This window comes from Aythya ferina, assembly GCF_964211825.1.
Source record: "Aythya ferina genome assembly, chromosome: 3".
Classification (NCBI taxonomy): domain Eukaryota; kingdom Metazoa; phylum Chordata; class Aves; order Anseriformes; family Anatidae; genus Aythya; species Aythya ferina.
In genome coordinates, this window is record NC_140298.1 from 75,356,656 (window position 1) to 75,369,614 (window position 12,959).

At 43.4% G+C, this 12,959-nt stretch overlaps 2 long non-coding RNA genes across 2 annotated transcripts; both read right to left on the reverse strand.

The window, feature by feature from the left end:
- Positions 1-266: 266 nt before the first annotated feature.
- Positions 267-2,651, reverse strand: LOC311433230. The gene is made up of 3 exons (XR_014690630.1): positions 2,433-2,651; positions 1,913-2,038; positions 267-1,404 (listed from the first exon to the last, which is right to left on the reverse strand). It is a non-coding gene; the product is annotated as an uncharacterized lncRNA (long non-coding RNA).
- A 245-nt stretch (positions 2,652-2,896) lies between these two features.
- LOC311433231 lies at positions 2,897-7,078 on the reverse strand. The gene is made up of 4 exons (XR_014690631.1): positions 6,971-7,078; positions 4,770-4,901; positions 3,914-4,050; positions 2,897-3,024 (listed from the first exon to the last, which is right to left on the reverse strand). It is a non-coding gene; the product is annotated as an uncharacterized lncRNA (long non-coding RNA).
- Between the last annotated feature and the right edge of the window lie 5,881 nt (positions 7,079-12,959).

Consider the following 12,959-nt stretch of genomic DNA (forward strand, 5'->3'; position numbering starts at 1 on the left):
GAGAATTCTGGTTTTTGTGGCAAGACCTGAGTGTCAGCGTAGATGTAGCAGAGAGGAGACCCCTGAGCAGAGTGGTGACAAGCCCTTCACCTGGCTGGGTGCCCCTCCTGATGCCAGGAGCTGGAGCCGGAGCCATGGCTCCATCTGGGGAGGCAGAAGAAGGCCATCCCCATCTCCCCACATCTCCCCATTGCACCCAGCAACCTGTGGCTTATTGGTGCTCTCCAGCCTGTTGAGCAACTGTGAGCCTTTGAGAAGGAAAAAGAAAACTTCTGGTTCAATTGGGAGCCTCCAATTAATTTAGTTAAGGAGTTTAATCTTTCTGTGCAGCTACATGTAGGACTGATGACTTCACCCTTTGGTAAGTATCTCAAGAAAAGGAGAAGAGTGCTCCCATCCTCTCCTTTAAGCAATGTTTTGGCCAGACCTTAGCCATCCCATAGTCCTGAGGGTGCTGGGAAAATTAGAACATTTTATTAATAACATCCACAGCAAGGCTGTGCTTACAGGTCATACCCTATGCTGGGGCCACTCACATACACTTCCTTCAATGCTGAGCAAAATAGACAAAAGACAAAATTTCTGCAGGACACAGACCTACTTTTCAAATGGGTCTAGAAAGGTTGCTCCACTTTTTCTGCTCAGCTGCTCAGGCATGTTATATTTTCAGTTTGCTATACGAGAGGCCGAGCATTAAAGAAATGGTTTGTTAAACCAGGATGTGTTTTGGTGAAACTTGACCAGCTTAGCTGCTTCTGATTTGTTGTTGAAAATTAGGAGGAAGGAAAGTCTACTCCTTGTATCTTGTTAACAAAAAAGAGAGAATGGGCGTTGTGTCTCAGTTCCTGGATGAACTTGTTGTTGTGTGTCTTGTTAGGACCTAGAGCTTTCAATAGCTTCCTGACAACTTCGAGGTATGATGGTGTTTGTAAAGACCTGTTTCCCTTTTTTCTTTTTCTTCCCTTCTTTGAAAGGAAAATCTTGTGGTATAGTGTCCACACAGGTCAAATTTTTGAACATGTCCAGCACTTGTTCAGTACTAGATTTTTGCACAAACACAGTTCATGAATTCTTTGCAAAAGCCTCCCATCATTTGGCCTTCAGACATAATTGCAGATATTTAACTTCTGTTTCTGCAAATACTTGACGTAAGATAACTTGATCACGTTAAATCAGAATAATATCCCCGATATAAATACTGTGTGCACCTATTGTAAATTAAATGCATTATAAGCAGGGGCTCCCATTTGCACCCTAATTTCTCCTGCAGGTCAGCCTGGTAAGTATCTGAAGTGCTCAAGTCACAGCAGTGCAAGAGATTTTTCTAGACCCAGATCAAGGTCAGCATGCTATGTGGATGAGTTTTAGTCCTCCCAGGCTGGTGAGTGGAAGCGGAGTTATTTTCTACATAAAGAAAAAAAAAAAAAGTACGTTGATGATACAATCGTTACCCTAGCTACTGCAACTCCTCTGGTGCCATCCCTTACATTTGAAGGAAGAATTGCTTTCTGAACTTCACCAGCAAATTGATGGTGGGCAGTAGAGAAGCCAGAGGCAGACTTCTCAGAGATGTACAGGGAAAGGGTCCGAGGTGACAGTCACAGGCTACATCAGAGAAACTTTCAACCCCGCACCAGACACCTCAGTGAGAGGGTCTCGTGCTGGAACTGGAGCCTGGGCGAGACAGGGCGTCTCCAACCCTGGAGATGTTCAACACTCAGCTGGAGCTACCTTGGGACTGCAATGCAGCTTTGGAGTTGGCTCTGGTTTGAACATGAGGTTGGATTACGTGGCCTACCGAGTAACTTAAACTTTTCTAGGATTCACTGGAATTTGGGATCCATATTTCCTTTAATTGCATTGAGGTCACCTCCTTCCCTCTAGCTTACTTGCCAATGCTGGCTGCATTTACCCTGGCCTTGGAGAAGTGGTCCAGAAGAAATAATTAATGCCGTGGCTTTGAAATCCAAACAGAAAGTTGGGTTGCTGAGTACGGGAGATCAAGGTGAAACTCCAGCCTGAAGTGTTTCGGCTTCTCCTGCAACAAAGAGAAACAGCTTGTCAGTGCTGGCCAGGCATGCTTAAATCACCCGCACCTCAGAGAATCCAAAGCACAGACAACATCCAGCAGGCTTGGAAGCACAATTAAAGATATTTATGTGTGCTTCTCCTCGGCTTGGGGAAACCTGCTCATGCCGACTGTCAGGCTCCCAGCAATGGGTTTGCAAGTACCCCACCCACCCATGGCATCACCGCCAGCAGCAAAATAATTAAAAGGGCTTCTTGCTGAAGTCTTATCTGCCTGGTAGCTGTAGCTGTATTTTTCAAATGCCTTGCAGAAGCTTCGGTTTTCCCTGGGAAAAGGGAGGGCAAGGTGTTTTTTAAAAAAATATTTTTATTTTTTAAGCTGGCAGCCTGGGCCCATCATTTACCCTGCAGGGGTTCCAGGGGCTGCCATCCTGCCCACAAAGCCAGGGGCTGCCAGAAACCTGCCGTGGCCATCCTCCAGGTCTCCTGGGGCCCAAGCCGGGCCCAGCAGCTTCGTCTCAGGCTGACCAGAAGATGGAGCTCCAGGGTCTCCCCCGCAGGCAGCCGGCGTGAGGAAATGGGTTTGAGAGAGAAGGAGAGGAAGGTGCAAAACAAGAAGATACCAGTTGCAGTCACAGGAATTACATTTCCTTTAGCTGTAGTATTTTGTTCACTATGCACAAAAGACCCCCCACTCTTATTTTTCTCAGTGGTCAGAAAGCTGCCTTCCCTGGGAAAAGCAAAGCAAACAGACTAACAAACAAAAATGCTAACACACAAACAAACAAAAAACCATCAGGGAAACAAGGGGAGATTCTTGTTTTCTTGGGACTGGACCTGCCAGCAAAACTCTCCCAAATACCTTTAGAAATCTTCCAGTTGCTGCAAAAGGGCGGATAGGGGAGGCAGGCTGAACCAGCTATAAGGAAGAGAACCACGCATGGATGAGAGGTCAGTCGGAATCTGCAGAGATTAACAACTAAAGCCATCCACACCCTGAAAAAATAAATAAATAAAATAAAAGTCAATACCCATATATTGTGTGGGAAATCCATACAGCCACACCAAGATCCCTGGAGGCATGATTAGTCAAACTACAGGATACCCATGAGGAAGCTGTTGAAGTCAAAATTATTAGCGTCTTTCCTTAGCAGTCGTGTTCAGGTCCACCACAGAGCCTTTTAGGATAACTTTTGAAAGAAATATATGAGGCATTTCTATGTTAAGCTCTTTTGGCAAAGATAACATCTTCCATGGAAGCCAGTCAGATTTTTATATCGCATTTCAGCAGCGTTGCTCTGCACTTAAACATAGACATCCCTACCCAACTGTCACAACGTTAATGTAAAGCAGCAAACATTTATTTTTTTAAGATACTGTTCTGGCATCCACATGTTATGTATATTGTTTAAGAGAATCTTTCTTTAGCTTAGCTTTTAAATAGATTAAAGCTGAGCTAATAGAAGTCAGAGTGAGTTTTTCTGCTAGAGAATATCTGAAGGCCAGCTCCTAAGAAATTTGAAAGCATTCATTTTGTAGCTGTGAAAAACACTATATATATATATATAAACATAATGCCAGATTGACTGCTGTTACTGCCTGGGGTCAGTAAATTCCCAGACTGACTTCAGCTCAGTTTCCTTCCCCCTGCTAGACTGGAAGAACACAGAAGTCTTTGAGAAGTCTGCCCTGCAGGACTTCTTTCCTCCGTCTCCTTCCTCCTTTGGGATTTCCCATTATGAAAGACCGGTACACCTGCCTGTTTTCCTCCTTGGAGCCCTTTCAGACAACACTGTGGGGTGCATGAAGGTACATAAGGGCGGGTGGCAAGGACATCTGAGAGGGCTGCTGCTGTGAACTGGCATGCTGGGGAGGGGCTGCTCACCAGCTCCTGCTGGAAAACCTTCAGGCGGTGTCCTGGGCATAGGGGAGTCGAGGGCTTCTTTCTCACTTTTACTAGGACACTTCAAAGGTAGATGCCAAGAATTAAAATCCAAGCTGAGCCAAGCCACACACATACTTCTGGAAGTAGGTGAGGAAGAGAGGCTGCTTTAATGAATGGGGTGAGAGAGATGATTCTGAGCATTTAGTGTTGTTTGGGTAGAAAACACTCAAAATTGCACTTTATGCTGGAGACCTTTTTTATTTTTCTCCTTTCCTCTCTCCTCAGGAATACAAATAACTCTTTGTTATGTTTTTTAATATATACCAAATATAAACATATATGTGTATATATATTTACACTGTACTCCAGGGTCTCACTTGCCCCTCTGTTTAGAAGACGAATTAAATGAAAACAGGATTCCTGGTAATTCTGACAACTGAAACCTGAAGCCCCTCTCTTTGAAGGCCCTTTTTTTGCAGAGAGGTGTTGCATGCATTACACTATGTAAAGTCAAAGCCTTTCTATAAGTGTCTTATCTCCGCCATTAGCAGGAAAAAATCACAGCGTGGGAAACCACAGTGTACAGGAAGCCTTTCTTCTGCCCTTTCTGCTGGGTCTTGAACTCTCCAGACAATTCCCTCCTCTCCTGGTGCATTGGGATGCACATCTATAATGTCCAAAAATTGGATGTCTTTCCTTTCTAAGGTATTTTCTAAGAAAATCTCTCATTTTCTTAGGGTGGTGGGGATGGTACAGCTTCATCATTGTAAATGCTCCAGATTTCAAGAAGTTTCAAGCTCCACAATAGTCAATGAAATCTGTAGGTCTCCTGTGACACACACACATTGACTCCTACCTTTAGGTGAGATGGGAACCTTCATGGTCAAAGAGAACTGTGAGCTGTTCCCATCCTACCAGTAACTGAAGACTGGAAAAGTCTGCTTCATCTGGTCATCAGGTAAATATTTATTTCCCATAGTAGCCTTTGCTTAAAAATTGGAAAAATAAAATAAAATAAAATAAAATAAAAAAGCTTACAATATGAATCAAACCAATAACACTGTTTGTTGTTAAAAAAAAAAAAAAAAAACCAACAACAACAACAACAACAACAACAACAAAAAAAAATCCAGGAACTATTTTTTCTGTATTAAGCCTTGTGTCTGTCTACAAATGTGAAGGGAAAACAAGACCATGATTCAAGCACACCATGATCCCACAGTGTGACAGATCTTTCTTTTCAGCAACATTACCTCTATAAAATTTTTTCACTGAAAATTTCTGCCAGGTCAGCTCTGCAAGAATACCTTCAGGCTCGTAATATATATCTCTATGCGGAAGAAACTAATGGGGTGAATGATACAGACGTCTGTTATTTCATTGCAAAAGGAAGAGCAGACACTGCTATTGCAGAACAAAAAGTGTCTGCTTCCCTCTGGAAGCACTCTTTTCTCAAGCCTATGTGCAAAGAAAACCCAAAGTATTGCCCAAGACAACCAGGCTCTATATATCCACTACCGGTGAGCTGAGGCCCTTCTTTCCTCATCAGAAAATAAATTTTCAATGCTTCTGGAACTATTTTTAGGATGCACATTTATTATTGGCCTTTTTATAGGCATCTATTTGATGCAAAGTCAAATAAAGTCAAATCAGTTTACTTATTTTTGTAACAAATGGGCCTTGGTTGACTTTGCCATTAACCTTTTTATTCCAAAATTAGTGTTCAGATGCAAGACTTCCACTGAACTGGCTGCTGGAGGCCAATTAGTGGGAGCTGATGTAGAGATCAGTCTGCAGAAGCAGTCTGTTCCTGAGATACTGAATAAGCAGTGTGCTTTCAGGAACACTGGGCAAAGATAAACAAGACTGAGAGGAAGAAAAGTCTGAGCAGATTTTTCTCTGTTAAAAGCAGCTGCTAAAGAAAGTGTGGTGGGCAAAAAGGCAGAACAAAGACAAAATAAAGTGAGATTCAGTGAATTCCTCTTTTGTAACTTACTGATAAGGGGGATAAGACATATGAATCAATTAGGACTGAAAAATTAAAAGTATCAGAATAAAGTAAATCAAACACTGACAGGTTGGAAGACCAATTAAATGAAGGAACCTTTGCCTTTGGCTGGCTGAGAGAGGATTTGTGTCAAATATGTATTAAAACACAGGCTCAGCATCCTGCCCAAGTTCAGTGGAAATGAGCCTTCCCTCACACCATACTCCTCCCCTCCCCTCCCCTCCCCTCATCCTTTGGTGAATGCCATCCAGATCAATGTTCTGGGATGCAGATATATAGATATCTCCTAACACAAAATATGACAGGCCTTGGGATTCATACTTGTGGCTGCCCTCCCCGCACAGTGGTCACGACAAGCTCTTGATACACATGTTGTGTTTGGGGACATGGAGAGTCAGGAGAACAATGCCATGGACTGACTGCCTTGTTCTCCCCCTGAAACTACTTTGAATTTCGTATTGGTGTGTTCAACATGATAGATATCTTCCCTCCTTTTCAAAATGATGACCTATTTTTCTACTGTCACTGCGGAATACATTATCATAAACCATAGTTCTCACATTTATTGCCCCGGACTGTAGAATCATTATTTATAAGAATTATAAGGTTGTCTACATGTTTTATTTTCAGCATTAAATATGACTGACGTTTAGAATGAGCTATTTTCCATTTCTGGCTTATTTTGTAGGCCAGAAGAGCTACATGTGGGTGTCAAAATACAAGAGGCTTCACAGCATTCAGAATTAGAGCATTTCCCAAACTATTTCCAACAGTAGGCCTTGAAATGAGGTGAAATACCACTTCACATGTATTGGCTTTTTCTTTTTTTTTTTTTTTTTTTTTCCCCTAAAACTGTAAAATTAAAATAACATCTGCTTGCATGGAGAAATAACTTCAGGCTAGGACTTTAGGTTAGAAAAGACCCAAATAATTCAGCACAAGAAGAACACTGTACTTTACAAAAGGAGTTCTGAGAACACTCTTTGAAAGAATCATGGCACATATAAACTGTGCATCTTCGTGTTTCTGATGTACCCAAACCGCCTTACCTCTCTCTCTTTCACAAGGCCAAGCTCTTTTTCACTCCATATCTGTTTGCCTGTCATTTGGATTCATGCTTTTCCCTTGCAGGTAGAAAAGCTCTCCCACTGACTGACCTCTAGACTAGAGAAAACTTGGCTTGGAATTTTTGCCCTTATATGCTGAAACTGATAGTAAAAGAAAACCTAAAGGATGAGTCTCGTCCTCTTCTTGAGAGGAAGTTGGAAAGGAAATATCTAATGTTTTGGGTAGAATTAAAAACAAATAAATAAGTATAGGCTCTACAAGCACAGATCTTACAGTGCTGAAGGAATAAGATCTCTCCATCGTGGATGCAAAAGGGGACTTGTGCTCCAGGTAGGGTTGGCAGCCTTGTCTTTTGCAATGTTTATAGCTTATCTGACACTCTCAATTAAGTAAAGACAAGTCTCTGAAGACAAACCTTTCATAGCTAAGCCTTAACTGCAAAGCTTGAGACCCCAGAGCTTGACTGGAGAAGTGCTGAGGACTTGCAGCTGCCAACCTGATGGGGATGAGCTGTGCTCTGGACATGGGAGCGGTGTGTATTGCTCTGAAATGTCACCTCCTACACCTCTCTGACTGAGCTCTCCAATTAATGTCGCTATGTGTCAGCCTTCCAGCAGTAAGACCTGACTATCCAGCTCTTTTTCTTTGCACCTCAGAAGGAAAGTGAACTCGCAAAATCATTGAGATCAACCACAGTGAATAAACTCATGATGAACCTAGTAATTTAGGCCTAATTAACAATTAACAGAGTAGTGTTTACTAAATAAGGCTGAGAGTTTCCACTTGTTCAGGCAAACAAGGCTCATCCTGTGTCCCGCGTAATGCAAGGGGGTCTGAGAGAAAGAAGGTGCCCCCAGTGGTCACCTGTCAGGCTGCTGTGATGGGTTAGGCAACTCAAGCCCACAGACCACCATTGTCCCAGAATCTCCTCCTTTCTGAAAGCTTCCCCTTGCACCCTTAGTGATTTTCTGAGGCCATTCTTGTGCCTCGTGCTCTCAGAGTTGTCACTGCTGTGCTTGGCTCTCCTTGTCCCCAGTGGTGCTGTTGGAAAAACTTCACCTTCCCTCGCTCAGTGAGAACGTGTTGAAGCAATGAGTCAAAGCTGGCCAAGAAGCTTCCCCAGCAGCCACAGAGGAGGTTTCACACAGGTGGGATGTGACAACTTTTGGGCATGCCTGTATGCACATACATATGCTGGCTAGAGAAGGTGTCAGTAGGAGGATCTACAGGTGGGTAGGTAGGACGTAAGAGGTTTTTTTTTTTTTTTCTTTTTTTTTCTTTTTTTTCCCCACACCTAAAATCTATGCCTGTGAAAGAATGAGTGAAGAAAACATTTCTGGTGAATCCCCTGGAGACAAAATGTGGCCAAATTCAAATCAGCTGCTTCACAGCTGCTGCCAGGTACTTTTGTTCTTGGTTGCTGATCAGCTCAACATTATGAGCAGGTGAGAAAGGCAACGTGTCACTAATGGGCTTGGACTACAGTTTGCTTTGCTTTCACCAGTCAGCCCCATGGCTGTTTTCTGTATGTTTCAGCAGAAATCCAGGGCTACAGAAAAGTCCCAGGCTTGCTCTGCTTTTGTGAACTATGCTACCCTTATCCATCTGTGTTTTTACATTGAGATCAAGAAGGTTTTTCAAATTTCTTCTATGAGTATTTGTTTAATAAGTGTTCTCAAATATGGTTAGATAAACCAAACTATCCTTCGAATGGATCCTGGGAATTGCAGCAGGCTAATTGTGTCTTCATCTTTCAGAAACTCCTGTTCATAGCTGTGTTCTGCGGTGGAAAATACCACTTCTAATTGTCCTTGTGTGTGTGCCATGCTTTGACAGCATGTTTTTCTGAAAGCAGACTTCTTTAGCTGCAGCTAACATTAGAAGAGTAGTAAAATATGCGAAGCTCACAAATATGCTATATTTAAGAAACGTTTCAGATTTGTCTATATTGTACAAGTTCTTGAGTAAATGCAATGCATCTCTGCTAAGAGGAGTTCGTCTACTCCAAAACACAATCTGACATTTACTCTCATTTATTTTGAAATGCAAATGCATCCAGTTTATTCAGAATTCTTTTGCAGCTTTCTGTCTTATTAGCGATCATGCTGATAACTCGAATTTCTGAAATGCTGTTGCTAAGCAATGCAACTTCAGGCATGTAATGAGGCTTTCCAGTGGCTACTTGAAGATGAAGAAAATTATCTCAGCTTCACAGGTTGTTTGATCATCAACCACATTATAATGTTTGGGTGATAAATAAGTTTTCAGCTTGCCCTTATTCTCCTGCAGATAATTTATTTTTGTGTGGTAACTGAAGATCATACAGTATCAGGAAGAAAGTTGTATATTTTGGGATGCCAAAGCAGAATCAAAGAGCTCTGCATAACTTTCTATAAAAAGAACTCTTCTCACAGCTTGTTACTTTGGGAGAGCAGACAGGAGAATTGGGACCCCAAGGACGTCCCAGCGGGACCCCTCCCCACAGGAGGTGATGTGAGATGATGCAGATCCCCTGTTGGTGGGGCCTGACCAAAGAGACGTGCTACTTGTGGCAGGAGCAGGCAGCTGTGCTGGGCTGTGTGGTGGGGCAAGTCTTCCACACAGGCTCTGTTCTTGGGAAGCAAAAGCTGTGCACCGCATCGGGACAGGAGAAATTCCCCTGACGCCCCCAAGCCTGGCACTCCCCAGCACATAACAGCAGCCAGCACCCAGTAGAGCTTTTGTTACCGGCTGCCCATAGTGCAGCGGTACCTGCTGGAGTCTGGCTGCTCTTGGAGCATCCTATGATCATTTATTTTTGTCACTGCAAAGTCCAGTTGCTTAAACACATTGACATGAATTTGGGGTTCCCACTTTTCTATAGGACCAGCTTGGAGCTCTTTTTTCTTTTTTTTTCCTTTTCCATTTTCTTTCTTTCTTCTTCTTCTTTCTTCTTATTCTATTTATTTATTTATTTATTTTATTTATTTATTTCCTGACAGAATTATCCATTCTGATAATACGTGCAGCTCAAGTAGATGGGAGCAATGTCTGGAACAGCTAATGCGCTCTTGAGCGTGCTACTCCAGGGAAAGTAGGTTCAGCTGTCTCAGTCCGGCACACAGCACCTAGACCTTGATCTCTCAGTGCCTCAGTCCTCAAAAGGAGGCAGTATCTACAAGGCAGTGAAAATAAGCCAGTGTCTGAGGCAGTCAGAAGTAATGATGATGAAGGCTATAGAAAAGGCCAGGGGAAAATAGACGCATCTTTATTCAGAGCTGGTTTGAAAAGTCTGCAGTAGACAAGGCCTGGGGCTACAAACTGCAGAAAAAAAAAGGAAATACAATAAAATATTGACCAGTTGCTCGATGAGAGCCTTACCTTATCCCATGTACCTCACGGTGCTGGGAACCAAGGGAGAAAGGCTGTGTGAGACTGAGCCATAACACCTTCGTGCAGGTGGGATGAATTAAAGTCATCCAGACAGCTGTCACATTGTCTCTTCTTTCCAGTCCCTTGTTTTCACAGCCTGGTATTTTTGAAGCCAGTGGAGTTTTCAGTGTGTCTGTAATACTGGTGCACAGGGACTTTCTTGAGGATCAGGAGTTTTCATGCCCCTCAGCCCGATAGAATAAAGATGGCTCCTGCTACTGAGAGCTGCTTTTGCAAAACCACAGAACAAAGCCTTCCACTGGAAAATGAAAGCGGTGTAATGATGCAGTTCTTGCCCTGGAGAGCTTCTTTTTATACATCTTTTTTTCCTAAGCAGGTCAATGCTCATAGTGAGGCAGCACTTTCTGGGGGGGGCCTCACCCACCCAGCCAAAGATACATTTTTCCATGAGCAGTTTTTCTCTGCCCTCACCAAGACAAAGTTTTGCCTCTTTAACAATTAAAGACTTGAGGATTTAGTCCTGGAGAAGAGAGAACGTTTTAAAGCTTGTGATTTTGAGCAAGTTCTGTCTTGTTTCTGGCCAAAAAGCCACTAAATCCGTACTTACAGTGTGTAGACACGAACCTAATCTAAACATCAGATTAATTTCCTTATCCACGGGCAGGCAAGCCTTAAAACACATGCAGCCCAACGTTTATGTAATATTCAGTGTGCTGTACTGGTAACTGCCACATGTTTGTGCTCCAGGAGAGATTTCTGCCCATTTTGCTGGTGCACGTTCTCCATATTCTGCTGTCAGCTAACAGCCGCGTCTTTTGCTGTACCGTGTCCTGGTCCCAGTTGGTTTGGTTGTTGCGAGGAAGATGAAAGAGTGCAGGAAAAGTGGGGTCATGTTGTTGTTTTTTTTTTTTTTTTTTTTTTTTTTTTTTCCCTGTTAAGGAGAAATTGGAAATTTCACAGTTCAGAGCTGCTGTAAATGTGGTGCGTTTTCTTCCCCGGTATGTGTGTGGCTGGGGCTCTGAAGCTCCAGGTCCATGTCTTGCAGATCCCAGCAGCAGCCTCTGGGAATCCAAACCAGAGCTTCAAACTGGTGCCAGGAGTGAAACCCAGCACTGGTTCCCTTGCAGCAGCGCAGGGTGCTCTCATGGGCAGAAGCCTGGCACCGAAACACATGTGCTGCTTCCTTGTCCTGAGAAAGCCAGCTGAGGGCACAAGCTCTGAATGTCTCCAGAGAAAGTCACCTGCAGGTAGGCAGTGCACCTCCTGGTTCAGCCCAGCTCTGGCCAAGGAGCTCAGGGACTTTGATCCCTGCAATGATTTTTGTCTTATCACTGCTGTTTGTGGGTGCGAGCAGCAGCACAAACAGTTGTTAATGGTTTGTGCGGGTCCCTTCCTCAGTGGTTCCCTGGAAAGGGGATTTATTTTCTGTGTCTGTGATAAAATGATTCCGGTAAAGTCATTAATCTTTTAGACTGATACTTAACCCTATGTGTGCCCATGATTGCAGCAGTTGGAATCCTCTGCATGAAAAGCGTGGCTAATTAAAATCCTCCATTTCCAGTCAATTAGGAGAAATATCTTTTGTAATGCAGAAATAGCGCTGTGAAAAAAAAGGAGCTACAACAACTAACAGTCAATGAGAATAAACTGATAATGTAATCAAAGGCTCTCTCTAGTGTGGCAGTTAAAATTAAACATGAAGGGTGCATAATGTTTCCATCTCTTAACAAGTTCATAAATACCTTAACCCTTGGCAGCCTGGCTAATTCTGGGGTGTTAGACTTGTTTTACACGGTCTAGTCACACACAAAACAAAACAACCAAGGAAGGACTATGTGTTTTTTAACACAACTCTTCTTTTCTGCACCATTTTTCATTTTCTGTTTTTTTTTGTTTGTTTGTTTGTTTGTTTGTTTGTTTGTTTTCACTGCCACTTGCAGTACTCCTGCATGCTGCCCTCCTGGGAGCTCTGCAAGAAGACAGGGGAGGAAATGGGGCAGGGAGGAGGTGGGTGGTGGGAAGATATTGGTCCCTGGGCTGGAGGCCACCCTGGGGAGCGCCTAAGGGCTAACAGGGACTGAGATTCACAGGGAGATGTAGGAGAGGACCCTGAGGAAAGGAAAGGGCCCAGAGCAGCCCAAGCACTGCACTCGGCCAGCAGTGTCCTGACATTTCGGGGTCCCACAAACCCATCTGGGAGGCAGTGACTGCACCGGGTCTTGCCAAGGGCTCCTCATTCATGAGGAAACTGGAGTTCAGCAAGTGGTTTCCAAACTTGGGATGAGCAAGAGGTTTTGTATTGCCTGTGCCAAGGTCACCAGTTTCATTACAAGGTCAAGCTCAGGACAGCAATCAGTGCTAATTGAGGATGACAAAGGCTGGGTGGAAGTTTAGATTCCTGGTCCTGTTGTGAATGGACAGAAATGCTTTTTAGACCTTGCAATTCAAGAATCCACAGACAAGAAAGAGATTGTGCCATCAGAAATAAGATTATCAGCTAGTGTCCTTCACAAGATGGCTTGAGGACTGAATGATGCACTGCAAGTGCTCAATTGGAGAAGTGCATCATATCAAGTTATGCAGGGAATTGCCAGTGTT